At 49.3% G+C, this 20,667-nt stretch overlaps 1 pseudogene; it reads right to left on the reverse strand.

Moving 5' to 3' along the window:
* The window catches only part of LOC139826018 (dynein axonemal heavy chain 9-like), an 87,468-nt pseudogene that overhangs the window by 21,434 nt on the left and 45,367 nt on the right, over positions 1–20,667 (reverse strand).

Raw genomic sequence — 20,667 nt, forward strand, 5'->3', positions numbered from 1 at the left:
CCAACATTATTTATCCAAGCCACCATTAAGAGTGAGATTTTGTCACACTTAAAATGAACTTGCTATTGTTTTTCAGGTCTGTTCACTTGTCCTTGAGAGTTGCACAGTGAGCTCTGCCCCCAGTCTATTCTCTTTAAGCAATTGCTGACATCCCCACGTTAAAATCCCAAGTGAGGGAGGTTTAGAGGATCCTACCTGTGAAAACCTCACTGTCAGGTGTCTGAAATGCAAGCACCATTCCCCTCTTGACATCACTGCCTTTATTCAACTCACTTAACTGAGTATTTTCCTAGACTAATCTAATTAATTTTTCAAATAAGACTGCAAGAAATACTGTACTGCTTTATTACAACTCAAGCGTCTTATGATCTATGTGCAGACTCCCACAGATTGTGAAATTAAACCCAGAATAGCAATCCAGCTTGTGTGGAGAGCTGGAATGTTCCTGCTTTTCATTCTCTAGCTGGCTGTCCCCAAAAGCAAGGGCACGGGGTGTGCGTTGGGAATGGGCACCATGAGCCCCGGGTCAGGAGGTGACTGACCCATATCCCCCACCTCCCCACATACATTAACTCCCTTACTTTTTTTTCCCAACAGAAACTTCACAACAAATTCAAGATGTCATCCATAAGCTGTTGGAGATGGAATAATTTGTGTGTTTCAGCAAAACGCAATTTCCAAATGCGCTGAATCGAAATCACTCAGCTCCAGTGAAAATCATGCTGAATACTCAAACCTCGCCTTCCCGATTACTCACAATATTAACTGGAGGGATACTGACAGGTTTTGTTGAAAATCCCAATTTATGTAAAGTGCAAAAGAAGCACAAGATTAAAATTACTGTCACCTTTCTGCAAGCAGAAACACCAATGGACATCAGGTTGCATATGACTCATGAATACAAAGAAGTAAATGCCCAAACTATAAGGGAAGCCATGCCCCAGCACAGCCAGCACGCTGCACCGCAAAAGGAACAGATTGCTGAGCTCTTAGAACAGAACTGGTTAAACAGCTAGTTAAAAGGAGTAGAAATTTATATATATATATGTATTTTTTTAATTTGCATGAGAGTAACTGCATTAGGTTACCAGGTCCAGCAAACCTGAAATCACCCACACAAGTGTGCAGCAGGACAGTGGCTTCCTTCTAGCTTAGTCACAAACCTGCTCTTCATGATACAATGTTTCCAGGCAAAATCAGTTAAAACTATGATTTACAGGGGAGGTTCATCTTCAGAAATTATCTGAGGCCAGGTCTGCATTTCAGCCCCCAAAAATCAGACCACACCTGGAATATTGTGTCCAGTTGTGGCCCCTCAGCTCCAGAAGGACAGGGAACTGCTGGAGAGAGTCCAGCGCAGCCACCAAGATGCTGAAGGGAGTGGAGCATCTCCCGTGTGAGGAAAGGCTGAGGGAGCTGGGGCTCTGGAGCTGGAGAAGAGGAGACTGAGGGGTGACCTCATTAATGTTTATAAATATGTAAAGGGTGAGTGTCAGGAGGATGGAGCCAGGCTCTTCTCAGTGACAACCAATGACAGGACAAGAGGCAATGGGTACAAACTGGAACACAGGAGGTTCCACTTAAATTGGAGAAGAAACTTCTTCATGGTGAGGGTGGCAGAGCCTGGCCCAGGCTGCCCAGGGAGGTTGTGGAGTCTCCTTCTCTGCAGACATTCAAACCCGCCTGGACCCCTTCCTGTGGAACCTCAGCTGGGTGTTCCTGCTCCATGGGGGGATTGCACTGGAGGAGCTTTCCAGGTCCCTTCAGCCCCTGACATTCTGGGATTCTGTGATTCTGTGGAATTCCCAACAAGCATTTAAATCATGTATAAGAGCTGGAGGTACGTGTCACGATCCATACCACAGGCATGTAAATAGCTTCATAATGATCAACGGAGGCTCGCTATTTTCATATAGTCCCACGTGTCCAGTTTCCACAGGGAATCCAGCTGGACCTCCAGGCATCGGAATGCAAGCAGGCTTTCCAAAGGATCCAGGCAATTTAAGTGCCTCAGTCCATTCAAACTAGTAGCCTGAATTCACGTAATCTCACATTATATACATTTGAAAATCCCACTGAGAATTGTGTAACCGTGCCTCTAACCCAGTTGTGAAAGCATTTAGGGACATCCTGGTGTAACTAGTTCTGTGGCTGGCTGTCAAGTGAAGACAAAAAGCACTTGATCCATGTCATGTACAATAAACGTCTGTGCCGTATGCAGAGCATCAAGGGCCAAAGATGTAACAGCAACCAGACTTCAAACGACCAGCAGCATGCTGACCCTCCATCCGACAGCCCCGCATCCTCACAGTGTCAAAAGATCCCCCCAGCAGCAGCTGGAGAAGCAGGGCAGTATTTGTGCAGGACACACCACGTGGGCAGATGAAGCTTCTGCACACCTCCAGCTCCTTCTGCTCTAATAATGGATACCGACATCCTCCAGAAACCTCCATGGAAACAATCTGCATGGATAAAAGCTACAATGAGAGCATAAAGACAGAAAACTCCCTTACACGTGGCACACGGTGTCCTCAAACAGCACCAGGCTCATGGCAGCGTTGACTTCGTTGTAGCTGCCCAAGGCTTCCACAAGGATCTTGTTCAGCTCCTCCCAGGTCGGAACTGGCCTGTAGCTGGGTTCTCCAACGCCTTTAGCGAAATGGCAATAAATGTTCATTCGCTTGGTCTGCTCTAAAGTTTCCTCAATGTCCTGTCAAATTTAAAAATAATTTTTAAAAAAGGTATATAAGAAGTAAAGGAGAAAACACTGCAGCTCTATGTCATCTTTCCAAGTGAAGCACAGTGTTCCAAAAAATGTCCATATAGCTGCACCTGTGTGTTGAAAAAGGGGAAAGAGCGACAAAAAGGAAGGAAAGGGAAAGGATAAAGCCCCAATACTTGCTCTGGACCTTTTGTAAATCACAAGAACTCATCACCTTAAGAAAATGTGAGCACAAGAAAAGCCCCACAGCAACAGCTACAGCATGACACTGTTGCATGGACAATGATTAACAGCCAGAGGAAAAAGCACTGTCTGCGTTACTGTGATATTTGCAGGACTCCAATGGCAACACTGCCGGGTGATGACAGGACTGAAGCAAAGCAGGTCTAGAGCTTCCATTAGGAAGATATTTTGGAAAAAAAGGAAAGCACTAGGGATTTGTGCCTGCATCTCACTTTACTCCCACCAAGACTGGGGATCTGACTCTTTTGCTTTTGCCACAAGACTCAAGACATTTAAATAAAATAATTTAATTAATTCACAGAGCCGAAATCTCCTCTCCCCGGTGCCCTTAGGGAGAGCATCGTTCACCCAAATACCAACATTGGCAGCCCAGGAAGCAGTTGACAGAGATTTTGCTCCTGGTGTCCCACCAAGAGCATCACACTCCCTGCAAGTGAGAGACTGGCAGACCTTGGGTCAAACTTCTCTTGCCCAAGGAACCTTTTTCCTGTAAGCACGTACGTTATTATCAGAGTTATGAACCTCAACACTTACGTCATATAATTTCTTCACCGTCTCCAGCTGGATTTTATCAAAGGTACCATAATCCTTTTCTTCAACCATCTTATCCCGGTAGACTGGGTTTGACTCGTGCAGGTAGAGTTTCACCAGGTCTTGGGGGTGCTGCAGACATTCCGGGGTAGAGAACAGAAGGCCCTGTGGGGTGCAGAGACCAGCAGTAAACCCCACCTTGACCTGAAGGGCCTGATGTCTCCCCAGCATCCAGGCTGAATGGGGCTGAATCACTCAAAATGCAGAGTTACTGTAACAACCTGCAAATAAACTTCTGAAGAAGCCCCTGGAGAACGTGCCCTTCGTTACCTCCAATTTCCCAAAGCAATTGTATATATTACACCAATTTTAACAGCCAAAGTGCATCCCCAGCGCAGCCTGATCTCCAAGAGTGCGTAGGGTCAGACACCAGCCCGACGGGCGGGTTTCTGCATCCCAACACCACAGCACGGCTGCTTTGTCAAGAAGAAGATAGTTTGGACATCTTAGCGGTGATGATTTTTTTCTAAAATCAATTAATTTTAATTAGGTGCATTCTGGCTGCAGGAAATATTAGTTTCTGTCTGCTTATCACAGCATGTTTACCATGAACTCTATTAAAATGCATAAAAGAATTATATTTCAAAGAGGTGTCACCTATTACTAAGCCTATTAACAGCACCCAGGGTTTTCAATGGCATGTATTAAACAGACAGTTTTTATTCCTAACATCTAATTATTTACACACAAAACATAAAATGTATTAAAAGCAATGTAAAGCAGGCCATCTCAGCTCGATGGATCATGGCTCAAATCATTTGGGTTTCACATTTGTCATTACAGCTGTCAAGCTGTTATTTTATTTATTTCAGAGAAAAGATAGTGAGAAGAGCTGATGACTCAAAGAGAATAAGGTGAAACCCATCAGGTCCTAAAAAAAAGTCACTCTAAAGACACTCCAAGCCACAAAAGTTGTGTTCTTGATGCAAGCAAATGTAAGGCTCAGAGGGAAGAAAATCCACGTTTCACAAATCTGTAAGCAGTTTATTAACTTAACACCTGAACATCTCCCCTTCCTTCACTTTACAGACCCGACTCTCCCGACTCCTCTCAGCAGAGCTACCAGGCTCTGCCACGGCAACCAGCTGCGTCCCCAGAGAGCGACGGGGACGCTCTAGATATGGAAGAAATTGCTGCCCCTGAGGGTGGTGAGAGCCTGGCCCAGGTTGGCCAGAGAGGTGGTGGATGAACCATCCCTGGAGACCAGGCAAGAAAAATAAATAACTTTTTCTTTGCAGTCTAAATAACATTTAAAATTATACTAACTAGTGCAGCATAGCGACCCCTTTCTAGCTGTCCTGCACTGCTGGATGAAGCACCTGCTCTCCTTTCTCCTGACGTTCTTCTTGGGGAGCCTGGAGCTGCCTCAGCAGCGGTGACATGAAAACAATGACAAACACAACAACAGCGTGTGGGCCACAAACTCAAGAGTCCTATTTAAAGTGCCAATTTTTAAATCTGCTCTGATATCAGGGAGGGTTGACGAGAGGCTCCAGTCACCCCCTTGGCACTGCATAGAATCACAGAATCATTTCAGCTGGAAGAGACCCTCACGAGCATCGAGTCCAACCATACCCTAATTCTAGCACGAAACCATGTCCCTAAGCACCTTGTTTAAACACCTTTCAAACCCCTCCGGGGATGATGACTCCACCACTGCCCTGGGCAGCCTGTTCCATAGCACCGTGGTTGCCATGTGCGATAGAGCAGCTGCTGGCACCTGGATCTCTGTTAGGAAGAAAAATAGCAGGGATGGGAAGAGAGAAGGAGGGGGAAGCTGTGAAACCAGACTGGCTCAGGTAACCACACGCCAGCCAAACCCAAGGTAAAGCTGTGCCAAACAACCGTGCCAGACCAAGGCACAAAACAAACTCTTGCTGACCCTGCGCCCATCTCGCCGCCGTCATTCCCAACTCAGCCACAATGTCAGCACGTAACACACAAGGTGCATTTCGGTGCTTCAAGCCTGAAGTTTGCAGGGCTCTTTAGTGAGCTCAACCAAGGGTGAACATGAAAATCCCTCCCCATGCAAAGGAGTGAGGAGTTCACTGGCAGCGGAGCCGACGTGGAGCAGCAGGACACGCCGGAGCCCCCGCTGCTGTCTGGCTGTCAGGAGGAGAGAGCCTGCTCTTCCCCAGCTGCCACAGATCTTAATGTGACATGCTGCTTCAAAATCTTGTTAGAAATAGGAATAAAAAGCAAAATACAACCCTGCTGGGTCTATGATTATTATTTTACAGAGATGACAGATATAATTTAGAGCATAATACCATGGTAACCCTTTCAGATGGAAAGAAAGACAGCAGCAGGGCTTTCTCTGGTGGGAGCCAGCGGGGAATGTATTTTTAAAAAGCATAATCCACAACTCTGTCACTGCAGAGACCTGTCTGCTTTAATCAAGGGTAAATTGCTTGGAGCGTACCAATCAATTGAACTCTGCAGTGCATGGTGGGACCCAGAGGCACGAAAAGGTGCTGTAGAAGTGCAAGACAAAGTAGTGTCGGACTTGAACCACAGACGGGACCCACTACAGAGCGAAAGTAACAGATAATACCTTCTGATGAGCCCAAAGGATTACAAAGGACTGAAGGGTGACCTTGCCCCTGCAGCAGTAACATCAGGAACAGTAAATTATATACTCACAACAACCAGGAGCCAGGCTGCCGTTCCTGCAGACCTTGCCTAACCCTGCTCCAGCCCCTTCTTGCCTGTCATCCCTGACTGTGGTTTCCAGCCCCTCCTCATATTTCCAGTGAAACGTGACAGCAAATTAAAGTTAGATTATTACAAATTATTACGGTACTTGCTGAGCCTTCTGTAGTCATTTAAAACCAGCCACGAGCCCAGGGGGCTGAAGATGGTCATAGATTTTGAGGTTCCTTGTTATTCTTTTTAAAAATCAGGAAGCAGCATCCTTCAGCCCAGACCCTGGTGTGTTCCCAGGTCAGCAGTGACCCGAATGTGTTTGTGTACTCAGCAGAGGAACCATGCCCAGTGCTGGCTTCCCCTCTTCATCCCCCTTCTTCACCCACAGCCCTTCTGCCAGTCGCCACCTCCCTGGAGACTCATGTTCCCCTTTGGGAGCCAAACCCCCCCACAACACACACATTACCCTGGTGTCACATAGGACAGACCAGCTTATCTCTACTTGAGGGCCTGAACCAAAGTTTCACCCTTGGCCAGCTGACGCCAGACAAGCAGCAGCACTGAGTACAATGCTGAGGCATTTAATGCTGTCCAGCTGAAGGTGAAGTCCAGAGACAAAATCAAATTAGAACAGTGGATGAAAATCATTGTTCTGCAAGGATACATGGAATTTCTCACAGCCTTCCCAAGTCAACACAACTAGATGGTTTGGTAGGGGTCTGGAGCATCTTTCTGATGAGGAAAGACTCAGTGAGAGTTGGGGCTGTTAAGCTGGAGAAGAGAAGCTGAGAGGGATCTGATCAATGGATCAATATCTCAGGGTGGCTGTCAGAGGATGGACCAGACTCTGTTCAGTGGTGCCCAGCGCCAGGGTGAGGGGCAACGGGTACAGACTGAAACACAGGAGGCTCCATCTGAACATGAGCAGAAACTTGTTTGCTGGGAGGTGCCAGAGCCTGGCCCAGGCTGCCCAGAGCGGGTGTGGAGTCTCCTTCTCTGAGACATTGAAACCCGCCTGGACCCACCTGTGTGATCTGCTCTGTGACCCTGCGTGAGCAGGGCTTGGACTGGGGGATCTCCAGAGGTCCCTCCAACTCAACCAGGCTGGGATTATGTGGGATTCTGTAATGCTGAGGCATTTAGTGTTTTCCAGCTGAAGGTGATGTCCAGAGACAAAAATCAAATGAGAACAGTGGATGAAAATCATTGTTCTGTAGGGATACGTGGAATTTCCCACAGCCTTCCCAAGTCAACACAACTAGATGGTTCATCTCAGGAGAAACCTATTGTACAGCCAGGGCAGCCTGGAAAACAACATGGCTCAAGCAGTTCAGACAGGAACCCACACAACAGAAGAAGACACCTGTGTCCTTGAACAGCCGCTGGAACCCAGGCTGGGTATCCTGACATGTTTCAAAAAGCATTAGAGACCCACACTTGGGCAACAGAGTGAAACCACACCTGTGTCCCTGATGGGGCGCTGGACACCCTTCTGGCCTCCACAGCCTCGGATGAACCTGGATATCCTCACCTACCTGAATCTGAGCACCTTGAACTGGAGCCTAATCCCACCTTAGATCTGCAAAGTGCTGATGTCTGACAAGAGGACAGTCACCTTGGACTCCTTTCACCTCCAGTGAATGAGGTGCTTCAGAAACACAGTTCCTCTGAGCTCTTCTCCGTGTTTGTCCATGAGGAAGAGCTGATGCACTACAGACAGAAATGCCCATTTTTCTCTGCTGGGGGAGAGGACGCGACTCGCCAGGCAAAAGGGAATCCCACTGAAGATACTCAGACCCCCAGAGACGATCATTCCAATCAGTCAGGACAAACATGAACAGTGCTTGACAAAGTCAATCCACTGCTGCCTGCCGAGCCTCCTACCCCTGGGTGTATAGGTTGCTCTTTTCCCTTTGGTTTCACCAATACCTGACAAATCTCTCTGGTATTTTGCCATCATTTGTAGTGAACACCTGGAGTCACCTTCAGCTGAACCCTCGCTCCAAGCAACGCAGACATCAGCCTGACCAGCTGGAGCCAGCTGGCAATGGGTCTTGGGTGCAGAAGGGAAAACATGAGAGCAGTAAGGACCTGTACCTGTTGAAAGGAATTATTGCTGACTTGATTTGGGGCCGTCTTCCTTGTTCTGTGCAACACTCACATGCGTACAATGTCCAAATTCATTAGCTGCAGCAATTAAGATACAAGTTCTTGGAGTGTTTTGTAATGAGGTAATTAGCACAGGACTCCTTGTCATAAGAGCTGTCAGGCAGTTTTGACAAAGGGAATCAAGCTGGGCTTCTAAGGTTGGTAGGCGCAGTATTAATATATAATATATTATGTATATAACAGTATGTATATAATAGTGAGATAACAACAGAGCCACTGGACAGGCTGCAAATGGAGCCATTTTAAGGACCTGTGCAGAGCCAGCAGTATCACAGCACAGCGGCAGCAAGTCCAGGGGCTGACCCCTCCACAGCTGCAATTTCTACGTGCTTTGTGCCTTTAACAGTTGTCATTGGCTGCTTGTATAACTACAGAACAGTCGGTAAAACAACAATCTCCAAATGCCCTTCACACACACAGCTATTGTGCAGGCGGTATTTGATTGCTTGTCTGGGATTAAAAGGAATTTGAAAAAGGCAACATGCACCGAGCTACATCCACCAGTTCTCCATCTGCCCACAAGCTAAGGAAACTCACCTGTCCCTAACCAGGAAAAGGGGGTTGTTTATTCCTTTATCTTTTTTTTTTTTTCCCAGTTAGCATCATATCAAGGGTCATGGGCCATGGTAGACTGGAAGGTGGGTGGAGAACTGGCTGGCCCAGCAGGCTCCGAGGTCTCACTGCAGCTCCAGTGCTCCGCAGGGGCTGGTACCGGGGCAGTGGGTGTCTCCATGCGGGAGCCAGCAGTGCTCTCCCAGCAGGGCTGCAGCTGGCACTGACCACGCAGAACGCAAAGGGAAGGACCTTGACAGGCAGACAAAAGCTGTGTGAGGTTCAATCCACTTTTGGGGCCCCCAGGACAAGAAAGACATTGACATACTGGAACGAGTTCAACGGAGGCCACCAAGGTCATAAAATGGTGGAGGACAGGACATGCAAGGAAAGGCTGAGAGAAATCGGTTTGTTCAGCTCGGGGAAAAGGTGAAGGGGAATTTTAATTCTGTTTCTATCCCTGGAGACATCCCAGGCCAGGCTGGATGGGGCTCTGAGCAACCTGAGCTGGTGAAGATGTCCCTGCTCATGGTAGGGGTGGCACTGGGGGAGCTGGGAAGGTCCCTCCAACCCAAACTGTTCTGTGATTCTTTGACTCTGTCTACAACTACCTAATAGGGAGTTATAGAGAAGACTGAGCCAATTTTTTTTGGAGGTGTATAGCAAAAGGACAAGAGGTAACAAACTGCAGGAAGGGAAATTCCAACTGAAATAAAAATATATCAGCTTCACCGTGGAGTGGGTTTAGTGGTGTGACAAGGGTCGGAGAGGTTATGGGAACTCTGGTCATGGAAACATTCAAAACTTGGCTGATCAGCCTGACCTGACTTTGAAGCCAGCACTGCACAAGAAGGGTTTGGACAAGAGAGTGTGAGCTAAATTATGAGTTTATGAAGATTGAATGAAAGTAACACATGGAAATGCATTCCCGGAGTCCAGAGCTTCTTTCACACTCAATTTCAGGAAGAAAATTGTGTTCCCGTAGGGACAAACAGGATATCAGGAGATCTCAAAAACTCAAGAATATTTAATGTGAAGGAATAATCAAGAATGAATCCAAAAGGTAAGGAAGGATTTCAAGAAAAATTGGACCACTATTTCAATAAACATTATGAAGCCCAGGAGCCAGACTCCCCCACTCCTGAAGCCACGTGATAAACAAAACAACACCTGAGCTCAGTCGCTGCTCCTGCCCCAGCATCCAGACCTGGCAGGACATTTCCTAATATCCCACAACCTGAGCACCTTTCAAGCAGGTTACAGTTAAAATTAAAGCTTCCCATGGAAATGCTGCTTTTCTCTCTCTGCCTTTCAAAGCACAGATTAACTAGAAGTCAGGAGCTAACACGACCCACATCTAACATCAAAAGCTGCTGATGTTTAGCTGAGCATAAGTGACAGGTCTGATTCTTTCTTGGCACAAAAGAGTTATTAACTTTTTCAAGGCCCTGTTTTTGCATTTCCCACTACGTCATTACTTCAGTTCTTGTGTGATGGACCAGACCACAAGGCACCAAACTTTCAGTACGTACTTAGGAGAACAGGTGTTAAGAAGGACAGCAACAAGTTACAAACCGGGGTTCTACAAGAGTTTATGGTGTTCCAAACCTCTCGATTCGGCTGCTGAGAACCTTCTCAAATTTTACTAATCAGCCTTAAACTCTGAAAGGCTCTTTGAGCAGTAATATCTACTGCTTCAAAGTATGAGATTTCAGGGGAAAAAAAAGTCTCTCCGTTGTTGGAAGAAAATATTTCTAAATCTGAACAACTTCCCCTTGGTACAGAACTGGCTCTGGTGGAAATTCAGTTTTAGCAATTAAGTCAAAGCTGGGTTTGATTCAATTATCACCTTTTTAAATGCCACCCTTCATGCACATACTGAGCATCTGACCATCAAGAAGCTAAGAGGACATGCCAGTACAGGCCAACAAGCTAAGCTGGATCTAACTTCAGGGCCAGTAACCCACTAACTATCCACCACCTGCTTCAGTACAATAAAATAATTTGCCTGTGTGGCGGAACAGTGCCATTAATCCCCACATTTACACGTGTGGAACTGAGGCTCCCAAAGATGAGCGCAGCTCCATCGCACTCACCATCAGTCATTTAAGTGCTGAAGTCGGAAGCCCAAAGCTCCCTTCAGCTGGTCCCTTCTACAGCCAGAGGGCGTTTCAACCCACCCCAAACCTGCACATCCATCTGGAACTACTCATCCCTCCCCGCTGACCACAAGAGGCTGGAAAGTAACTAAGCTTCTCAAAGCCATGGGCAATGGTTCTGGAATCCATCCAAAACTAACAAGGAATTAAGGAATGGCCTAAGGTCACCCACTTTACTCAGGGCACACATGTGCTGTGTCATTTTTAGGTAGGAGACTGCATTCTGCCCACCAGAGCTAGAGGAACACAGCTCCGCAGCCTCTTGTAGCATCGGGACAAGCTTCAAGTCCCACAGGACAGCAACTGCACTTACTTGGAAGATATTGGAGAAGTCTCTCAAGTTGAAAATGTAGTGGAACTTGATGGCTGTTGGAAGGAATGTAGCGGCTACTTTCTGGTGCAGTCCCAGGGCAAGGGCAATCAGCTGCTGAGCTGATTTTTGCACAGCCCCCGAGAAATTTCCACTTGTCAGGTGCTGCGTTAAAATGGTGCTATAGATCCTGGACAAGGCATCCTGCCCAGGGATGGACAGCGCGAAGACACAGAAGTGACGCTGAGGGAGAGAAAGGAAGGCATGGAAAGGTCAGAGAGGTAGAAAAACACCTTTCAAGCAAAATGCCCTTGGGGATTTGCTGTGATAATCTCATCTAGGCTCCCTTTCCCATGAAATGCTGGACCAGATGATCTTTTGAGGTCCCTTCCAACCTGGGTTGTTCTATGATTCTCTGATTTGCAGTCCACCTGAACAAGGTTATTTCCCTCTCCCAGTTTGCCAGCAGAGCTCAGGTGGGAAGTGACATCACTCTGCTCACTAAACCAGGGATTTTCAACTGCATCTCACCAATGCTGCACTGGAAGTGCAGTCCATTGAAGAGCCAAAGGGCTCTGAAGGTCCCACCGACCTCTGACAAAGCCCAGTCACTGTCTCTATTAAGAGCAGCCCCTGGAAGGTGCCATCTCCCAGAGGACCTCTTTACTAATTTGGAACTTGCAAAGTTGCCCATGGGACACTTCATTTTAACTCCACACCTTGCTGAAGAGGAGCCAGGGTCCAAGCTGACTCTGGTCATTAGGTTTCTCTATGATGAAATGAATTTTGCTCACTGCTACCCAGTCCCTCCATCGGTTGGCAGCTCCCAAAAATCAAAGTCTAATGTTTAAGATCTCTTCCCAAATCTTCTGTTATCAGCAGCGCTTGAACTGCTTTTTGTTTGGCTTGGGGTTTTTTTGTTCGGTTAGGTTTTTGGGGGGATTTGGTTGGTTGGTTGGTTTTGGTGTTGTTTTGTTGGTTTTGTTTGGTTGCTTGGTTTGGGGTTTGTTGGGGTTTTTGTTGTTGTTGTGTTTTGGTGTGGCTTGGGTTTTTTTTTAGTTTTGTCTGTTTTCTTCGTTTGGGTTTCTCCCCCACACCTCTTTTTACTGACAGCTGCAGCAGACAATTCTGGAAAGCAGGCGGCGTTAATGCACCATGCTTCAGAGCTAAATACGAGCTAAATGAAGGCAAAATCTGCCTGTATGGACCAGAAGGTTGTCCTGAAAGTAGGTGTTAAGCTGGCTGGCAACTTTTGACTTCCTCCTCTGACGGAGCTGCAGAATGCGAGGAAAAACAAACAAGGGAATAAGGGACCCAGTTCGGTGCTTCACTATTAGGAATCACAGTCACTCGACAGATTCGTGCCATTTGTACTGATAAAACAACAGCAGGATCTGCCAGTGGTTGTCCTCTAACCTCACGTTTAAATGATCCACCCCAAAATAAACCCAGCGATGCACCTGCCGTTGTGCAGGGCTTTACCTGCAGCCGAGGGTTGATGGTGAAGCTCCCCGCCGTCGGGTTCACGCACGACACATACTGCACGTTCGTGATCTCCTTCAGCGACAGCTTGGTCCGGTCGTACCTTCGGGCAAAACACAAGCAGCAGCACAGTGACCACGGCCACTGCCTCTCTCAGTACGTGTCCCTGGGCTGCCAGAGGCCGCTTGTCTTCAGGGGGTCAAATTCTGCGTCTTGCCAAGATGAGGCCCAGGCCCAGGTTGCCGGCCTATCTGTACACGGCCTGGCACACGCGAGTCCTGCTCCTGGTGGAAATCCTTCAGCTTCAACAACCTGTAGCTAATATTTCTATCAGTAATAAGCACTGAGCAAAGCCCCTGGGCCATACTCTTCACTTGCATGGAAATGGCAGAAAACAGCAGGAGTGTCTCTGGTTTGATCCCAACCCGGGACAGGGTGTGAGAGACTACAAGGGTGACTCTCAAACACTGTGGCAAACCCAGCCCTGCAACACCCAGCCATGGGAGACGGGCCATCGTGAGCAGGTGAATGGTGATTTACATGTCAAGGCCGAGGTGACAGCCACAGACAAAGGCTGGGTGACACAGGCAGTGCTGTGTTGAAGGACACGCAGCCTGTGCGCTGACAGGCCCGACACGGTGTCAAGGCCCAGGCTGAGAGACCCTCCGGGCCTCCCCCATCTTCCACAATCACCCCCAGTGACGCCTGCACAAAAGCCCAGGTGATCCCGAGGGCTATAAACCCTATAAAACCTGTGCCAGCACGGGCAGGGTGCCACCCTGGGGACCCTTCCACCCACCGGGCTGACCACGGGAACCGAACCACACACCACAGGGTGCTGAACCCTGACTACAGACCCAAGCATTCCTGCATAGGAACTGGACCTGAGACTACAAACCCCTCAAACACACCACGGAGCCCTAAGGGTGGTGAGACCTTTCCTTTCCCTTTCCTTTTCCTTCCCTTCCCATTTCCTTCCCCCTTCCTTTCCCCTTCTTTTCTTCCTCTCTCTTTCCTTCCTATATTCCTATTTCTTTGCCTTCCTTTTTGTGAGTAATACAGTAACATAAGGTTTAGAGCCCCACTTGTGCCACAAAACTCTTTCATGTCAATCTTTTCGCTGCTAAACTGTTTATCGATTGAGCTTAAGTAACATAAATCCTTCTGCCACTGAGTCATTTGCCAATTGGACCAAGCTACAAAAAATAAAGGTCTTTTGTTTGTGGACCTTCAGGATTGTATGTACTTTTTTCCAACCCAGGGGACTGACAAATCTCAGTCACACTTCCCCCAACCATAGCGCCAGGTGGGACATGACAAGGGTCAGCAGGCTGCTGCTGCCAGGGGAGGACAGGGAGTCCTGGGCTCCCTGGTTTAAGAAGGACAAGGAATTACTGGAGAGAGTCCAGCGGTGGCTACAAAGATGCTAAGGGATCTGGAGCACCTTTCTTGTGACAAGAAACTGAGAGAGCTGGGGCTGTTGAGCTGGAGAAGAGAAGCTGAGAGGGATCTGATCAATGGATCAATATCTCAGGGTGGCTGTCAGAGGATGGACCAGACTCTGTTCAGTGGTGCCCAACGCCAGGGTGAGGGGCAGCGGGCACAGACTGAAACACAGGAGGCTCCATCTGAACATGAGCAGAAACTTGTTTGCTGGGAGGTGCCAGAGCCTGGCCCAGGCTGCCCAGAGCGGGTGTGGAGGAATTGAAAACCATTCCAGTGGTTAAAATTCAGACAGTCAAGAAAACACACCTTCAATGAAAATAAAGAAATAATGGGAAGGGTTATTAGAATGGAGTCGTGAGACAGGTAAACTGAGCCTTGGCAGCTAGGAAGCGTCAGGTAGTCTGTAAACCCTGCCGTACCCAACCAACGGGGAACTGGGGAGGGAATTTGCAGTTGGGATTAGGGGTGGATATAAGCAGTGGCTTTTTGCCCTGTTTTGTGTGCCTACCTTTAGGTGGAACACCCGACCTTGCAAAATCGTTAATAAAATATGCTTTGCTGAGAGATCCTACCTGAGCCTATTATATTGGTGAGATGATAACTTCCTGCATGCAATACAGTGCCCAGTGGGCACTGCTGAGCACATGGGCAGAAGGCCTCGATGTGTCTGGGAGGGGACCCATGGCATCGCTGCATCCCCCCGCACCTCGCTGCATCCCCTGTACGTTGCTGCATCCGCCCGCACCTCGCTGCATCCCCTGTACGTTGCTGCATCCGCCCGCACCTCGCTGCATCCCCTGTACGTTGCTGCATCCCCCCGCACCTCGCTGCATCCCCTGTACGTTGCTGCACCCGCCCGCACCTCGCTGCATCCCCTGTACGTTGCTGCATCCGCCCGCACCTCGCTGCATCCCCTGTACGTTGCTGCATCCGCCCGCACCTCGCTGCATCCCCTGTACGTTGCTGCATCCGCCCGCACCTCGCTGCATCCCCTGTACGTTGCTGCATCCCACCGCACCTCGCCGCATCCCCTGTACGTTGCTGCATCCCCCCGCACCTCGCTGCATCCCCTGTACGTTGCTGCATCCCCCCGCACCTCGCTGCATCCCCCCGCACCTCGCTGCATCCCCTGTACGTTGCTGCATCCCACCGCACCTCGCTGCATCCCCTGTACGTTGCTGCATCCCCCCGCACCTCGCTGCATCCCCTGTACGTTGCTGCATCCCCCCGCACCTCGCTGCATCCCCTGTACGTTGCTGCATCCCCCCGCACCTCGCTGCATCCCCTGTACGTTGCTGCATCCCCCCGCACCTCGCTGCATCCCCTGTACGTTGCTGCATCCCCCCGCACCTCGCTGCATCCCCTGTACGTTGCTGCATCCCCCCGCACCTCGCTGCATCCCCTGTACGTTGCTGCATCCCCCCGCACCTCGCTGCATCCCCTGTACGTTGCTGCATCCCCCCGCACCTCGCTGCATCCCCTGTACGTTGCTGCATCCGCCCGCACCTCGCTGCATCCCCTGTACGTTGCTGCATCCCACCGCACCTCGCTGCATCCCCTGTACGTTGCTGCATCCCACCGCACCTCGCTGCATCCCCCATGCCTCACTCCATCCCCCACACCTCGTTGCATCCCTCTGCGCCTCACTGCATCCCCCTACTCCTCGCTGCAGCCCCTTGTGCCTCCAACGCTCCCTCGCAGCTCCCTCACCCTCTATCTGCCTGACTTCCCTGACACCCACAGCCCAAGATTTCTGCCTCCGCTCCACTGTCTCTGTTCCTCGGAAGCTTTTGGCAGAGCTCAGGCGTGCACACAGCTGAGGAGAGTGGAAATTGCAATGCGTCCCTGCCCTGTATTCCCTGTGGAGAGATGCAAATATTCATGTCCCACACAGAGCTGCTGGCTAAAGTGTAAAACACACCAATCTCCTTCCAAAACAGTCACTGCTTTTCCTTCAAATCCCCTCTGCCTAGATAATGGTTGTTTGCTGCTGCCTGACAGAAGACAATGTTAGGTGCTCACAGCAGGGGGGTTCACCCCAGCTGAGGCCAAATCCACAGCCGCCTCTGCTCTCAGCGTCGCGGGGCAGCAAGGCCGAGCATCGCGCTCCCCTCGCAGGCTTTGCACTGGGACCACAGTCACAAGCCACAGCAAGAGCAGAGCAAAGCTCCTCTCAACCCAGCTATGAGTAAGCAATCAAGCGGTATTAAAGAAGCGATGGACAACGTCCTCGGACACACGGTGTGAACTGTGGGGTTGTCCTGTGCAGGGACAGGAGCTGGACTCGATGATCCTTGCGGGTCCCTTCCAGCTCAGGACGTTTTGTGATTCTAAGTGAATTTGTTTGCTGGGGACAGGGGAAGCCCTGAGGGTGCTCAACTCTCAGTTCACCCAGAGCCTCCCAACCAGCTCTAGCCCAGCAGTATGCAATGGGAAGAGGGACCCACGCTTTGAGATTCTCTCAAACCCACTCCCCAGCACTGGAGCTGAACAAAAAGGTCTCCGACAACCAAGCCCAAGCAGGCTCCTACCAGTGGCCGTAGTCCAGGTGCTGCCGGATCAGCGTATGGGGCTGCACTGTCCCGTAAGCGTCCACCTCGGGCATGTTGAGATCATCAATGAAGCACACGAGCTTCTTGGTACCTGGAGGGCCATAATTCCTACCAGCCTTTTTCTCCAGAGGTTTCTCAAGCATACCTGTAGGGAGGCAGAGGTGCAAAGCTCATCTACTGGGAGAGCAACTGCTGCAAAATAAAAATGATTTCTCAGCCCAGCTCAATGCTGTGCTGTGTGTAGCTACAGCGGCCCCTCAAGGAGCTGAGATGTCCCCCAGCTGCAGCTGTATGAGGAGCAGCTGAGGGGCCTGGGGGTTCAGCTGGAGAACAGGAGCTGAGGGGAGACCTTCTGATCTCTGAACTGCCTGAAAGGAGCTTGGAGCCTGGGGTTCGGGCTCTGCTCCCCAGGAACAAGCAATGGGATGAGAGGAAACGGCCTCAAGTTGCGCCAGGGGAGGCTGAGGTTGGATCTGGGGAACAATTTCTTCCCCAAAGGGCTGTGGGGCATTGGAACAGGCTGCCCAGGGCAGTGCTGGAGTCACCAGCCCTGGAAGGGTTGGACAGACGTGGAGATGAGGTTCTCAGGGACTAGAGTGCTAGAGCTGGGTTACGGTTGGACTCGATGATCCTGAAGGTCTCTTCCAACCAAACTGATTCTATGATTCTACAGTGCAGCTGGGAGCCCTGCAGGGACCCTTGGTCAGCACTTTGGTTTGACTTAAATCAGAAAGCTCTCAACTCTTCCTTCCAAACAAAAATACAACAAACTTCGTCTGCTACAAAACATGTCTACCTCAGAGCAAACAAGAGCTTTTCATGCAAGATAAAGCCTTTTGAATCTCTTCTGCATAATTTTTTAAACGAAATCTTGCTTGCAGAGGTGGCTGTGCCAGAGCAGTGAGCATCCCCTGCTGCCTGCCCCGGCGATGCGGCAACTGCAGCGTGGCCAGGGCAGCAGGCACTGGGCGCTGCGATGGAGAAAGGGAGATGGATGCTGTGGGCACAGAAGCCCACGAGCAAAGCTGCTGGTTTTGTGAATATATGCATCTTTTACCCTGTTAGACAAAAATAGGCGATCTCAGGGCCAAATTCCTGGACATCTTCAGAACAACCAACATGACACTTTTATTTAAATGCATCAAATAATCATAAGTTCCCTGATCTTCTCACCAGCGTTACCCAACCCTCCAGATAATGTGACAAGACTTAATTCCAACACGAGCTGTCAAATTACCACCTGGTTTCAAGTAGGGTCACGCACACGCAAAGGAAAGCACGGAGAGAACAGTTTCGCATTTCAAAGCCTTGGAAGACTTTAATTTGTTTTAGCAGAAGGCTGGGGTCATATGTTGCTCTAGCTCATAAAACGTGGGGAATATTTATAATCCTGGGCTGATATTTAATAAAAATCACCCCACGTCGCTGCACATCATGTTCTATAGGTTATTGATTCCTCTGATTGCAGCCCAGGCAACCTTTACTGTCTCAGTAAGTGGAAAAGCAAACGGAAGCAACGCTCCTCTGCCCAGACCCCGGGTGGGTTTTCTGCCCTGTGCTTACTCGAAGAATTTGTTTCATTAGCAGTTTTGGGTTGGCAACAGACCTATAAGGTGCTATAAAGCAGCACACGGTAAGTAGCAATTCTTTGTAATTAGGGAAGACTGGCAAATGTAAACGGGACTGGGAGTTTTTTTAAGCCATTTATTATCACGTGCAAAAGTTGTTAAGGAAGATTTATATTCCGTTGGTTTGTTTCAGATCACAGGCCTTTCAAAACGCTGGGTTTTTCCTGCTTGGGTGCACTGCAGACAGCTCGCCTTGCTCACCACTCAAAACGCAGCTGATTTCTTGTCACAGACAGTTGCTGCACAAAGGAGTGGATTGTGCTACGAAAAATGATGAATCTTTCCTCAGCGGAGCCTCTCTCCCCGTTCAATAAAACCACAATATTTGAAATTTCTGGTAGCAAGTTAAATTAAGTGTTTCAAATAAGCATTTAATTTAAATTTAATTAGTCCCTAATTAACATATAAAATCAGCCCTTTTTGAGGTTAAACAAGTATGCAAGAGATTCATCACACTGAAATGCAATTACTGGGGATCAAGTGACATGTTCGTGGAAGTGGTATTTTAATTCAAAGCCGTATCTCACAATAATAATAAGGGGCGGTGTGTCTGTGTGAGATCCTGACACATACTCAAACCAGCACCTCAAAGAAACAGTCTGGACACCTCGTACCTTCTGGCTGGTGAGCAAGGGAGAGGGAAAAAAAGAACCCAAACAAAAAAAACCACAAGATTTATTGCAATTTCTCTGAATGACAGAAGTCAGGGCTACATCTGATGGAGGGGCAGAGGCCCAAGAGGGCACGAAGCAGAGCGAGGCCCAGGGCAAATGCCACAGAATGTGGTATTTAGTCACAATAAACTACAGAAAATCCCCAAACTGGCCCCAGGTTCAGGCAGAGAGAGTGTTGGGCTCCTTTTAACCCCTGTGCACATGGCGCTTCTGGAAGCCACAGGATGCAGGGATGGGGTGAACAACAACTCTGCTTCCCCTAAGGGCTGCATCTTATACATCTCTGCAGCAACAGGCACCTTGTCTAAGGAACTACTGGAACTCAGGTTAGGATCTTTTTTAAGTAAGAAAAAATCCAAAATTACTTTGTGCCCATGTTTTACAAATTTAAAGATGTGCCTGCTGGGGAAAAGAATAAAGCAGCCAAGTGACAAACTACACAAAAAGAGACAAATTAACTCTAAAAAATGAGCAGCAGGGATCCAGGCCAAGCAGTATAAATCATGCTTCTCAATGCAAATCTCACCACCACATCTGCATCCACACACAAGACAACTTGCTCCTCTGTGCAGGGGAAGAAAATCACTGACTCAGCCCACAGCTCATGACCAGGGACACGGTGCCAGGTCTGCCTGTACAAATAACACCTGCACACACTCGCCCATCCAGCTGGAGACAAACGGCTGCACATTCACAGAATCACAGGATCCCAGGCTGGTTGGGCTGAAGGGACCTCTGCAGATCCCCCAGTCCAAGCCCTGCTCACGCAGGGTCACAGAGCAGATCACACAGGTGGGTCCAGGCGGGTTTCAATGTCTCAGAGAAGGAGACTCCACACCCGCTCTGGGCAGCCTGGGCCAGGCTCTGGCACCTCCCAGCAAACAAGTTTCTGCTCATGTTCAGATGGAGCCTCCTGTGTTTCAGTCTGTGCCCGCTGCCCCTCACCCTGGCGTTGGGCACCACTGAACAGACTCTGGTCCATCCTCTGACAGCCACCCTGACATATTGATCCCATTGATCAGATCCCTCTCAGCTTCTCTTCTCCAGCTCAACAGCCCCAGAGCTCTCAGTCTCTCCCCATAAGAAAGAATCTCTAGGTCCCTCAGCATCTTTGTCCCCCACCCAGGCAGCTGGACAGACAGACAGACAGACAGACAGACAGACAGCCAGACAGCTCAGCCCATTTAGCAGCTCAAGGGCATTTTGCAGAGACCCCAACACAGGGAAAAAAGCAAAGGGGCACCTGGGAGGGAGGAGGGAGACTGCAGCCATCACACACTAGCAAGACCCAAAACCCTTCAGACCTGCCCCAGAAAGCTGCCGTGACTCCACGACACAGCCCCAGGTGACACAGCGTGGGCTGAGCCTGTGCTGTCACCTCTGCGAGTGGATCAGTCCCACAGGGCAACTTTAAACTCTGACACCTTCCTTAAAACATCTGCAGTGTCGGGAGCCCAGCAGAGCACAGACAGGGGCTGTGATGCTCATGGCCG

Source organism: Patagioenas fasciata, chromosome 33 (genome assembly GCF_037038585.1).
Source record: "Patagioenas fasciata isolate bPatFas1 chromosome 33, bPatFas1.hap1, whole genome shotgun sequence".
Lineage (NCBI taxonomy): Eukaryota > Metazoa > Chordata > Aves > Columbiformes > Columbidae > Patagioenas > Patagioenas fasciata.